Source organism: Microchirus variegatus (genome assembly GCF_963457635.1).
Source record: "Microchirus variegatus genome assembly, chromosome: 18".
Classification (NCBI taxonomy): Eukaryota; Metazoa; Chordata; class Actinopteri; order Pleuronectiformes; family Soleidae; genus Microchirus; species Microchirus variegatus.
Window position 1 is genome coordinate 18,431,815 of NC_139819.1, and position 12,980 is coordinate 18,444,794.

The window sequence follows — 12,980 nt, forward strand, 5'->3', positions numbered from 1 at the left end:
GTCCAGAAGTAACATTGTAAAGATGTTACGTTCACTTTTTAAGGTTTATATCATGTGGCAGGAGAAAAAATAAAAAATCTCCAAATGAGCTTAACTCACTCTAATGTACACATAAACATAGAAAAACAGAAAACAAGTCCAAACAATGAAATAATTGCAACATTTAACACTGAGTGTCCAGAAGTAACATTGTAAAGATGTTATGCTCACTTTTTAAGGTTTATATCATGTGGCAGGAGAAAAAAATGGAAAATCTCCAAATGAGCTTAACTCACTCTAATGTACACATAAACATAGAAAAACAGAAAACAAGTCCAAACAAGGAAATAATTGCAACATTTTACACTGAGTGTCCAGAAGTAACATTGTAAAGATGTTATGTTCACTTTTTAAGGTTTATATCATGTGGCAGGAGAAAAAAATGGAAAATCTCCAAATGAGCTTAACTCACTCTAAAGCGCAAGTAAACATAGAACAACAGAAAACAAGTCCAAACAATGACATAATTGCAACATTTTACACTGAGTGTCCAGAAGTAACATTGTAAAGATGTTACGTTCACTTTTTAAGGTTTATATCATGTGGTAGGAGAAAAAATAAAAAATCTCCAAATGAGCTTAACTCACTCTAATGCGCAAGTAAACATAGAAAAACAGAAAACAAGTCCAAACAATGACATAATTGCAACATTTTAACTGAGTGTCCAGAAGTAACACTGTAAAGATGTTTTGTTCACTTTTTAAGGTTTATATCATGTGGCAGGAGAAAAAAATGGAAAATCTCCAAATGAGCTTAACTCACTCTAATGCGCAAGTAAACATAGAAAAACAGAAAACAAGTCCAAACAATGAAATAATTGCAACATTTTACACTGAGTGTCCAGAAGTAACATTGTAAAGATGTTACGTTCACTTTTTAAGGTTTATATCATGTGGCAGGAGAAAAAATTAAAAATCTCCAAATGAGCTAAACTCACTCTAATGCGCAAGTAAACATAGAAAAACAGAAAACAAGTCCAAACAAGGAAATAATTGCAACATTTTCACTGAGTGTCCAGAAGTAACACTGTAAAGATGTTATGTTCACTTTTTAAGGTTTATATCATGTGGCAGGAGAAAAAAATGGAAAATCTTCCAAATGAGCTTAACTCACTGGAATGTACACATAAACATAGAAAAATGGAAAACAAGTCCAAACAAGGAAATAATTGCAATATTTTACACTCAGTGTCCAGAAGTAACATTGTAAAGATGTTATGCTCACTTTTTAAGGTTTATATCATGTGGCAGGAGAAAAAAATGGAAAATCTCCAAATGAGCTTAACTCACTCTAATGTACACATAAACATAGAAAAACAGAAAACAAGTCCAAACAAGGAAATAATTGCAATATTTTACACTGAGTGTCCAGAAGTAACATTGTAAAGATGTTATGCTCACTTTTTAAGGTTTATATCATGTGGCAGGAGAAAAAAATGGAAAATCTCCAAATGAGCTTAACTCACTCTAATGTACACATAAACATAGAAAAACAGAAAACAAGTCCAAACAAGGAAATAATTGCAACATTTTACACTGAGTGTCCAGAAGTAACATTGTAAAGATGTTATGTTCACTTTTTAAGGTTTATATCATGTGGCAGGAGAAAAAAATGGAAAATCTCCAAATGAGCTTAACTCACTCTAAAGCGCAAGTAAACATAGAACAACAGAAAACAAGTCCAAACAATGACATAATTGCAACATTTTAACTGAGTGTCCAGAAGTAACACTGTAAAGATGTTATGTTCACTTTTTAAGGTTTATATCATGTGGCAGGAGAAAAAAATGGAAAATCTCCAAATGAGCTTAACTCACTCTAATGCGCAAGTAAACATAGAAAAACAGAAAACAAGTCCAAACAATGAAATAATTGCAACATTTTACACTGAGTGTCCAGAAGTAACATTGTAAAGATGCTACGTTCACTTTTTAAGGTTTATATCATGTGGCAGGAGAAAAAATAAAAAATCTCCAAATGAGCTTAACTCACTCTAATGCGCAAGTAAACATAGAAAAACAGAAAACAAGTCCAAACAAGGAAATAATTGCAACATTTTAACTTAGTGTCCAGAAGTAACACTGTAAAGATGTTATGTTCACTTTTTAAGGTTTATATCATGTGGCAGGAGAAAAAAATGGAAAATCTCCAAATGAGCTTAACTCACTCTAATGTACACATAAACATTGAAAAATAGAAAACAAGTCCAAACAATGAAATAATTGCAACATTTTACACTGAGTGTCCAGAAGTAACATTGTAAAGATGTTATGTTCACTTTTTAAGGTTTATATCATGTGGCAGGAGAAAAAAATGGAAAATCTCCAAATGAGCTTAACTCACTCTAATTTACACATAAACATAGAAAAATAGAAAACAAGTCCAAACAGGGAAATAATTGCAACATTTTACACTGAGTGTCCAGAAGTAACATTGTAAAGATGTTACGTTCACTTTTTAAGGTTTATATCATGTGGCAGGAGAAAAAAATGGAAAATCTCCAAATGAGCTTAACTCACTGTAATGTACACATAAACATAGAAAAATGGAAAACAAGTCCAAACAAGGAAATAATTGCAATATTTTACACTGAGTGTCCAGAAGTAACATTGTAAAGATGTTATGTTCACTTTTTAAGGTTTATATCATGTTGCAGGAGAAAAAAATGGAAAATCTCCAAATGAGCTTAACTCACTCTAATGTACACATAAACATAGAAAAATAGAAAACAAGTCCAAACAAGGAAATAATTGCAACATTTTACACTGAGTGTCCAGAAGTAACATTGTAAAGATGTTACGTTCACTTTTTAAGGTTTATATCATGTGGCAGGAGAAAAAAATGGAAAATCTCCAAATGAGCTTAACTCACTCTAATGTACACATAAACATAGAAAAATAGAAAACAAGTCCAAACAAGGGAATAATTGCAACATTTTACACTGAGTGTCCAGAAGTAACATTGTAAAGATGTTACGTTCACTTTTTAAGGTTTATATCATGTGGCAGGAGAAAAAATAAAAAATCTCCAAATGAGCTTAACTCACTCTAATGTACACATAAACATAGAAAAACAGAAAACAAGTCCAAACAAGGAAATAATTGCAATATTTTACACTGAGTGTCCAGAAGTAACATTGTAAAGATGTTATGCTCACTTTTTAAGGTTTATATCATGTGGCAGGAGAAAAAAATGGAAAATCTCCAAATGAGCTTAACTCACTCTAATTTACACATAAACATAGAAAAATAGAAAACAAGTCCAAACAAGGAAATAATTGCAACATTTTACACTGAGTGTCCAGAAGTAACATTGTAAAGATGTTATGTTCACTTTTTAAGGTTTATATCATGTGGCAGGAGAAAAAAATGGAAAATCTCCAAATGAGCTTAACTCACTGTAATGTACACATAAACATAGAAAAATGGAAAACAAGTCCAAACAAGGAAATAATTGCAATATTTTACACTGAGTGTCCAGAAGTAACATTGTAAAGATGTTATGCTCACTTTTTAAGGTTTATATCATGTGGCAGGAGAAAAAAATGGAAAATCTCCAAATGAGCTTAACTCACTCTAATGTACACATAAACATAGAAAAACAGAAAACAAGTCCAAACAAGGAAATAATTGCAACATTTTACACTGAGTGTCCAGAAGTAACATTGTAAAGATGTTATGTTCACTTTTTAAGGGTTATATCATGTGGCAGGAGAAAAAAATGGAAAATCTCCAAATGAGCTTAACTCACTCTAATTTACACATAAACATAGAAAAATAGAAAACAAGTCCAAACAAGGAAATAATTGCAACATTTTACACTGAGTGTCCAGAAGTAACATTGTAAAGATGTTACGTTCACTTTTTAAGGTTTATATCATGTGGCAGGAGAAAAAATAAAAAATCTCCAAATGAGCTTAACTCACTCTAATGTACACATAAACATAGAAAAACAGAAAACAAGTCCAAACAATGAAATAATTGCAACATTTAACACTGAGTGTCCAGAAGTAACATTGTAAAGATGTTATGCTCACTTTTTAAGGTTTATATCATGTGGCAGGAGAAAAAAATGGAAAATCTCCAAATGAGCTTAAACTCACTGTAATGTACACATAAACATAGAAAAATGGAAAACAAGTCCAAACAAGGAAATAATTGCAATATTTTACACTGAGTGTCCGGAAGTACCATTGTAAAGATGTTATGCTCACTTTTTAAGGTTTATATCATGTGGCAGGAGAAAAAAATGGAAAATCTCCAAATGAGCTTAAACTCACTGTAATGTACACATAAACATAGAAAAATGGAAAACAAGTCCAAACAAGGAAATAATTGCAATATTTTACACTGATTGTCCGGAAGTACCATTGTAAAGATGTTATGCTCACTTTTTAAGGTTTATATCATGTGGCAGGAGAAAAAAATGGAAAATCTCCAAATGAGCTTAACTCACTCTAATGTACACATAAACATAGAAAAACAGAAAACAAGTCCAAACAAGGAAATAATTGCAACATTTTACACTGAGTGTCCAGAAGTAACATTGTAAAGATGTTATGTTCACTTTTTAAGGTTTATATCATGTGGCAGGAGAAAAAAATGGAAAATCTCCAAATGAGCTTAACTCACTCTAATTTACACATAAACATAGAAAAATAGAAAACAAGTCCAAACAAGGAAATAATTGCAACATTTTACACTGAGTGTCCAGAAGTAACATTGTAAAGATGTTACGTTCACTTTTTAAGGTTTATATCATGTGGCAGGAGAAAAAATAAAAAATCTCCAAATGAGCTTAACTCACTCTAATGTACACATAAACATAGAAAAACAGAAAACAAGTCCAAACAATGAAATAATTGCAACATTTAACACTGAGTGTCCAGAAGTAACATTGTAAAGATGTTATGCTCACTTTTTAAGGTTTATATCATGTGGCAGGAGAAAAAAATGGAAAATCTCCAAATGAGCTTAACTCACTCTAATGTAAACATAAACATAGAAAAACAGAAAACAAGTCCAAACAAGGAAATAATTGCAACATTTTACACTGAGTGTCCAGAAGTAACATTGTAAAGATGTTATGTTCACTTTTTAAGGTTTATATCATGTGGCAGGAGAAAAAAATGGAAAAATCTCCAAATGAGCTTAACTCACTCTAATGCGCAAGTAAACATAGAAAATCAGAAAACAAGTCCAAACAATGAAATAATTGCAACATTTTACACTGAGTGTCCAGAAGTAACATTGTAAAGATGTTACGTTCACTTTTTAAGGTTTATATCATGTGGCAGGAGAAAAAATAAAAAATCTCCAAATGAGCTTAACTCACTCTAATGCGCAAGTAAACATAGAAAAACAGAAAACAAGTCCAAACAATGACATAATTGCAACATTTAACACTGAGTGTCCAGAAGTAACACTGTAAAGATGTTATGTTCACTTTTTAAGGTTTAAATCATGTGGCAGGAGAAAAAAATGGAAAATCTCCAAATGAGCTTAACTCACTCTAATGCGCAAGTAAACATAGAAAATCAGAAAACAAGTCCAAACAATGAAATAATTGCAACATTTTACACTTAGTGTCCAGAAGTAACATTGTAAAGATGTTACGTTCACTTTTTAAGGTTTATATCATGTGGCAGGAGAAAAAAATGGAAAATCTCCAAATGAGCTTAACTCACTGTAATGTACACATAAACATAGAAAAATGGAAAACAAGTCCAAACAAGGAAATAATTGCAACATTTTACACTGAGTGTCCAGAAGTAACATTGTAAAGATGTTACGTTCACTTTTCAAGGTTTATATCATGTGGCAGGAGAAAAAAATGGAAAATCTCCAAATGAGCTTAACTCACTGTAATGTACACATAAACATAGAAAAATGGAAAACAAGTCCAAACAAGGAAATAATTGCAATATTTTACACTGAGTGTCCAGAAGTAACATTGTAAAGATGTTACGTTCACTTTTTAAGGTTTATATCATGTGGCAGGAGAAAAAATAAAAAATCTCCAAATGAGCTTAACTCACTCTAATGTACACATAAACATAGAAAAACAGAAAACAAGTCCAAACAATGAAATAATTGCAACATTTAACACTGAGTGTCCAGAAGTAACATTGTAAAGATGTTATGTTCACTTTTTAAGGTTTATATCATGTGGCAGGAGAAAAAAATGGAAAATCTCCAAATGAGTTTAACTCACTGTAATGTACACATAAACATAGAAAAATGGAAAACAAGTCCAAACAAGGAAATAATTGCAATATTTTACACTGAGTGTCCAGAAGTAACATTGTAAAGATGTTATGCTCACTTTTTAAGGTTTATATCATGTGGCAGGAGAAAAAAATGGAAAATCTCCAAATGAGCTTAACTCACTCTAATGTACACATAAACATAGAAAAACAGAAAACAAGTCCAAACAAGGAAATAATTGCAACATTTTACACTGAGTGTCCAGAAGTAACATTGTAAAGATGTTATGTTCACTTTTTAAGGTTTATATCATGTGGCAGGAGAAAAAAATGGAAAATCTCCAAATGAGCTTAACTCACTCTAATGCGCAAGTAAACATAGAAAAACACAAAACAAGTCCAAACAATGAAATAATTGCAACATTTTACACTGAGTGTCCAGAAGTAACATTGTAAAGATGTTACGTTCACTTTTTAAGGTTTATATCATGTGGCAGGAGAAAAAATAAAAAATCTCCAAATGAGCTTAACTCACTCTAATGCGCAAGTAAACATAGAAAAACAGAAAACAAGTCCAAACAAGGAAATAATTGCAACATTTTAACTGAGTGTCCAGAAGTAACACTGTAAAGATGTTATGTTCACTTTTTAAGGTTTATATCATGTGGCAGGAGAAAAAAATGGAAAATCTCCAAATGAGCTTAACTCACTCTAATGTACACATAAACATAGAAAAATAGAAAACAAGTCCAAACAAGGAAATAATTGCAACATTTTACACTGAGTGTCCAGAAGTAACATTGTAAAGATGTTACGTTCACTTTTTAAGGTTTATATCATGTGGCAGGAGAAAAAATAAAAAATCTCCAAATGAGCTTAACTCACTCTAATGTACACATAAACATAGAAAAACAGAAAACAAGTCCAAACAATGAAATAATTGCAACATTTAACACTGAGTGTCCAGAAGTAACATTGTAAAGATGTTATGTTCACTTTTTAAAGTTTATATCATGTGGCAGGAGAAAAAAATGGAAAATCTCCAAATGAGCTTAACTCACTCTAATGCGCAAGTAAACATAGAAAAACAGAAAACAAGTCCAAACAAGGAAATAATTGCAACATTTTAACTGAGTGTCCAGAAGTAACACTGTAAAGATGTTATGTTCACTTTTTAAGGTTTATATCATGTGGCAGGAGAAAAAAATGGAAAATCTCCAAATGAGCTTAACTCACTGTAATGTACACATAAACATAGAAAAATGGAAAACAAGTCCAAACAAGGAAATAATTGCAATATTTTACACTGAGTGTCCAGAAGTAACATTGTAAAGATGTTATGCTCACTTTTTAAGGTTTATATCATGTGGCAGGAGAAAAAAATGGAAAATCTCCAAATGAGCTTAACTCACTGGAATGTACACATAAACATAGAAAAACAGAAAACAAGTCCAAACAAGGAAATAATTGCAACATTTTACACTGAGTGTCCAGAAGTAACATTGTAAAGATGTTATGTTCACTTTTTAAGGTTTATATCATGTGGCAGGAGAAAAAAATGGAAAATCTCCAAATGAGCTTAACTCACTCTAATGCGCAAGTAAACATAGAACAACAGAAAACAAGTCCAAACAAGGAAATAATTGCAAAATTTTACACTGAGTGTCCAGAAGTAACATTGTAAAGATGTTACGTTCACTTTTTAAGGTTTATATCATGTGGCAGGAGAAAAAATAAAAAATCTCCAAATGAGCTTAACTCACTGTAATGTACACATAAACATAGAAAAATGGAAAACAAGTCCAAACAAGGAAATAATTGCAATATTTTACACTGAGTGTCCAGAAGTAACATTGTAAAGATGTTATGTTCACTTTTTAAGGTTTATATCATGTGGCAGGAGAAAAAAATGGAAAATCTCCAAATGAGCTTAACTCACTCTAATGCGCAAGTAAACATAGAAAAACAGAAAACAAGTCCAAACAATGAAATAATTGCAACATTTTACACTGAGTGTCCAGAAGTAACATTGTAAAGATGTTACGTTCACTTTTTAAGGTTTATATCATGTGGCAGGAGAAAAAATAAAAAATCTCCAAATGAGCTTAACTCACTCTAATGCGCAAGTAAACATAGAAAAACAGAAAACAAGTCCAAACAAGGAAATAATTGCAACATTTTAACTGAGTGTCCAGAAGTAACACTGTAAAGATGTTATGTTCACTTTTTAAGGTTTATATCATGTGGCAGGAGAAAAAAATGGAAAATCTCCAAATGAGCTTAACTCACTGGAATGTACACATAAACATAGAAAAATGGAAAACAAGTCCAAACAAGGAAATAATTGCAATATTTTACACTCAGTGTCCAGAAGTAACATTGTAAAGATGTTATGCTCACTTTTTAAGGTTTATATCATGTGGCAGGAGAAAAAAATGGAAAATCTCCAAATGAGCTTAACTCACTCTAATGTACACATAAACATAGAAAAACAGAAAACAAGTCCAAACAAGGAAATAATTGCAATATTTTACACTGAGTGTCCAGAAGTAACATTGTAAAGATGTTATGCTCACTTTTTAAGGTTTATATCATGTGGCAGGAGAAAAAAATGGAAAATCTCCAAATGAGCTTAACTCACTCTAATGCGCAAGTAAACATAGAAAAACAGAAAACAAGTCCAAACAAGGAAATAATTGCAATATTTTACACTGAGTGTCCAGAATTAACATTGTAAAGATGTTATGTTCACTTTTTAAGGTTTATATCATGTGGCAGGAGAAAAAAATGGAAAATCTCCAAATGAGCTTAACTCACTCAAATTTACACATAAACATAGAAAAATAGAAAACAAGTCCAAACAAGGAAATAATTGCAATATTTTACACTGAGTGTCCAGAAGTAACATTGTAAAGATGTTACGTTCACTTTTTAAGGTTTATATCATGTGGCAGGAGAAAAAATAAAAAATCTCCAAATGAGCTTAACTCACTCTAATTTACACATAAACATAGAAAAATAGAAAACAAGTCCAAACAAGGAAATAATTGCAACATTTTACACTGAGTGTCCAGAAGTAACATTGTAAAGATGTTACGTTCACTTTTTAAGGTTTATATCATGTGGCAGGAGAAAAAATAAAAAATCTCCAAATGAGCTTAACTCACTCTAATGTACACATAAACATAGAAAAACAGAAAACAAGTCCAAACAATGAAATAATTGCAACATTTAACACTGAGTGTCCAGAAGTAACATTGTAAAGATGTTATGCTCACTTTTTAAGGTTTATATCATGTGGCAGGAGAAAAAAATGGAAAATCTCCAAATGAGCTTAAACTCACTGTAATGTACACATAAACATAGAAAAATGGAAAACAAGTCCAAACAAGGAAATAATTGCAATATTTTACACTGAGTGTCCGGAAGTACCATTGTAAAGATGTTATGCTCACTTTTTAAGGTTTATATCATGTGGCAGGAGAAAAAAATGGAAAATCTCCAAATGAGCTTAAACTCACTGTAATGTACACATAAACATAGAAAAATGGAAAACAAGTCCAAACAAGGAAATAATTGCAATATTTTACACTGATTGTCCGGAAGTACCATTGTAAAGATGTTATGCTCACTTTTTAAGGTTTATATCATGTGGCAGGAGAAAAAAATGGAAAATCTCCAAATGAGCTTAACTCACTCTAATGTACACATAAACATAGAAAAACAGAAAACAAGTCCAAACAAGGAAATAATTGCAACATTTTACACTGAGTGTCCAGAAGTAACATTGTAAAGATGTTATGTTCACTTTTTAAGGTTTATATCATGTGGCAGGAGAAAAAAATGGAAAATCTCCAAATGAGCTTAACTCACTCTAATTTACACATAAACATAGAAAAATAGAAAACAAGTCCAAACAAGGAAATAATTGCAACATTTTACACTGAGTGTCCAGAAGTAACATTGTAAAGATGTTACGTTCACTTTTTAAGGTTTATATCATGTGGCAGGAGAAAAAATAAAAAATCTCCAAATGAGCTTAACTCACTCTAATGTACACATAAACATAGAAAAACAGAAAACAAGTCCAAACAATGAAATAATTGCAACATTTAACACTGAGTGTCCAGAAGTAACATTGTAAAGATGTTATGCTCACTTTTTAAGGTTTATATCATGTGGCAGGAGAAAAAAATGGAAAATCTCCAAATGAGCTTAACTCACTCTAATGTACACATAAACATAGAAAAACAGAAAACAAGTCCAAACAAGGAAATAATTGCAACATTTTACACTGAGTGTCCAGAAGTAACATTGTAAAGATGTTATGTTCACTTTTTAAGGTTTATATCATGTGGCAGGAGAAAAAAATGGAAAAATCTCCAAATGAGCTTAACTCACTCTAATGCGCAAGTAAACATAGAAAATCAGAAAACAAGTCCAAACAATGAAATAATTGCAACATTTTACACTGAGTGTCCAGAAGTAACATTGTAAAGATGTTACGTTCACTTTTTAAGGTTTATATCATGTGGCAGGAGAAAAAATAAAAAATCTCCAAATGAGCTTAACTCACTCTAATGCGCAAGTAAACATAGAAAAACAGAAAACAAGTCCAAACAATGACATAATTGCAACATTTAACACTGAGTGTCCAGAAGTAACACTGTAAAGATGTTATGTTCACTTTTTAAGGTTTAAATCATGTGGCAGGAGAAAAAAATGGAAAATCTCCAAATGAGCTTAACTCACTCTAATGCGCAAGTAAACATAGAAAATCAGAAAACAAGTCCAAACAATGAAATAATTGCAACATTTTACACTTAGTGTCCAGAAGTAACATTGTAAAGATGTTACGTTCACTTTTTAAGGTTTATATCATGTGGCAGGAGAAAAAAATGGAAAATCTCCAAATGAGCTTAACTCACTGTAATGTACACATAAACATAGAAAAATGGAAAACAAGTCCAAACAAGGAAATAATTGCAACATTTTACACTGAGTGTCCAGAAGTAACATTGTAAAGATGTTACGTTCACTTTTCAAGGTTTATATCATGTGGCAGGAGAAAAAAATGGAAAATCTCCAAATGAGCTTAACTCACTGTAATGTACACATAAACATAGAAAAATGGAAAACAAGTCCAAACAAGGAAATAATTGCAATATTTTACACTGAGTGTCCAGAAGTAACATTGTAAAGATGTTATGTTCACTTTTTAAGGTTTATATCATGTGGCAGGAGAAAAAAATGGAAAATCTCCAAATGAGCTTAACTCACTCTAATTTACACATAAACATAGAAAAATAGAAAACAAGTCCAAACAAGGAAATAATTGCAATATTTTACACTGAGTGTCCAGAAGTAACATTGTAAAGATGTTACGTTCACTTTTTAAGGTTTATATCATGTGGCAGGAGAAAAAATAAAAAATCTCCAAATGAGCTTAACTCACTCTAATGTACACATAAACATAGAAAAACAGAAAACAAGTCCAAACAATGAAATAATTGCAACATTTAACACTGAGTGTCCAGAAGTAACATTGTAAAGATGTTATGTTCACTTTTTAAGGTTTATATCATGTGGCAGGAGAAAAAAATGGAAAATCTCCAAATGAGTTTAACTCACTGTAATGTACACATAAACATAGAAAAATGGAAAACAAGTCCAAACAAGGAAATAATTGCAATATTTTACACTGAGTGTCCAGAAGTAACATTGTAAAGATGTTATGCTCACTTTTTAAGGTTTATATCATGTGGCAGGAGAAAAAAATGGAAAATCTCCAAATGAGCTTAACTCACTCTAATGTACACATAAACATAGAAAAACAGAAAACAAGTCCAAACAAGGAAATAATTGCAACATTTTACACTGAGTGTCCAGAAGTAACATTGTAAAGATGTTATGTTCACTTTTAAGGTTTATATCATGTGGCAGGAGAAAAAAATGGAAAATCTCCAAATGAGCTTAACTCACTCTAATGCGCAAGTAAACATAGAAAAACACAAAACAAGTCCAAACAATGAAATAATTGCAACATTTTACACTGAGTGTCCAGAAGTAACATTGTAAAGATGTTACGTTCACTTTTTAAGGTTTATATCATGTGGCAGGAGAAAAAATAAAAAATCTCCAAATGAGCTTAACTCACTCTAATGCGCAAGTAAACATAGAAAAACAGAAAACAAGTCCAAACAAGGAAATAATTGCAACATTTTAACTGAGTGTCCAGAAGTAACACTGTAAAGATGTTATGTTCACTTTTTAAGGTTTATATCATGTGGCAGGAGAAAAAAATGGAAAATCTCCAAATGAGCTTAACTCACTCTAATGTACACATAAACATAGAAAAATAGAAAACAAGTCCAAACAAGGAAATAATTGCAACATTTTACACTGAGTGTCCAGAAGTAACATTGTAAAGATGTTACGTTCACTTTTTAAGGTTTATATCATGTGGCAGGAGAAAAAATAAAAAATCTCCAAATGAGCTTAACTCACTCTAATGTACACATAAACATAGAAAAACAGAAAACAAGTCCAAACAATGAAATAATTGCAACATTTAACACTGAGTGTCCAGAAGTAACATTGTAAAGATGTTATGTTCACTTTTTAAAGTTTATATCATGTGGCAGGAGAAAAAAATGGAAAATCTCCAAATGAGCTTAACTCACTCTAATGCGCAAGTAAACATAGAAAAACAGAAAACAAGTCCAAACAAGGAAATA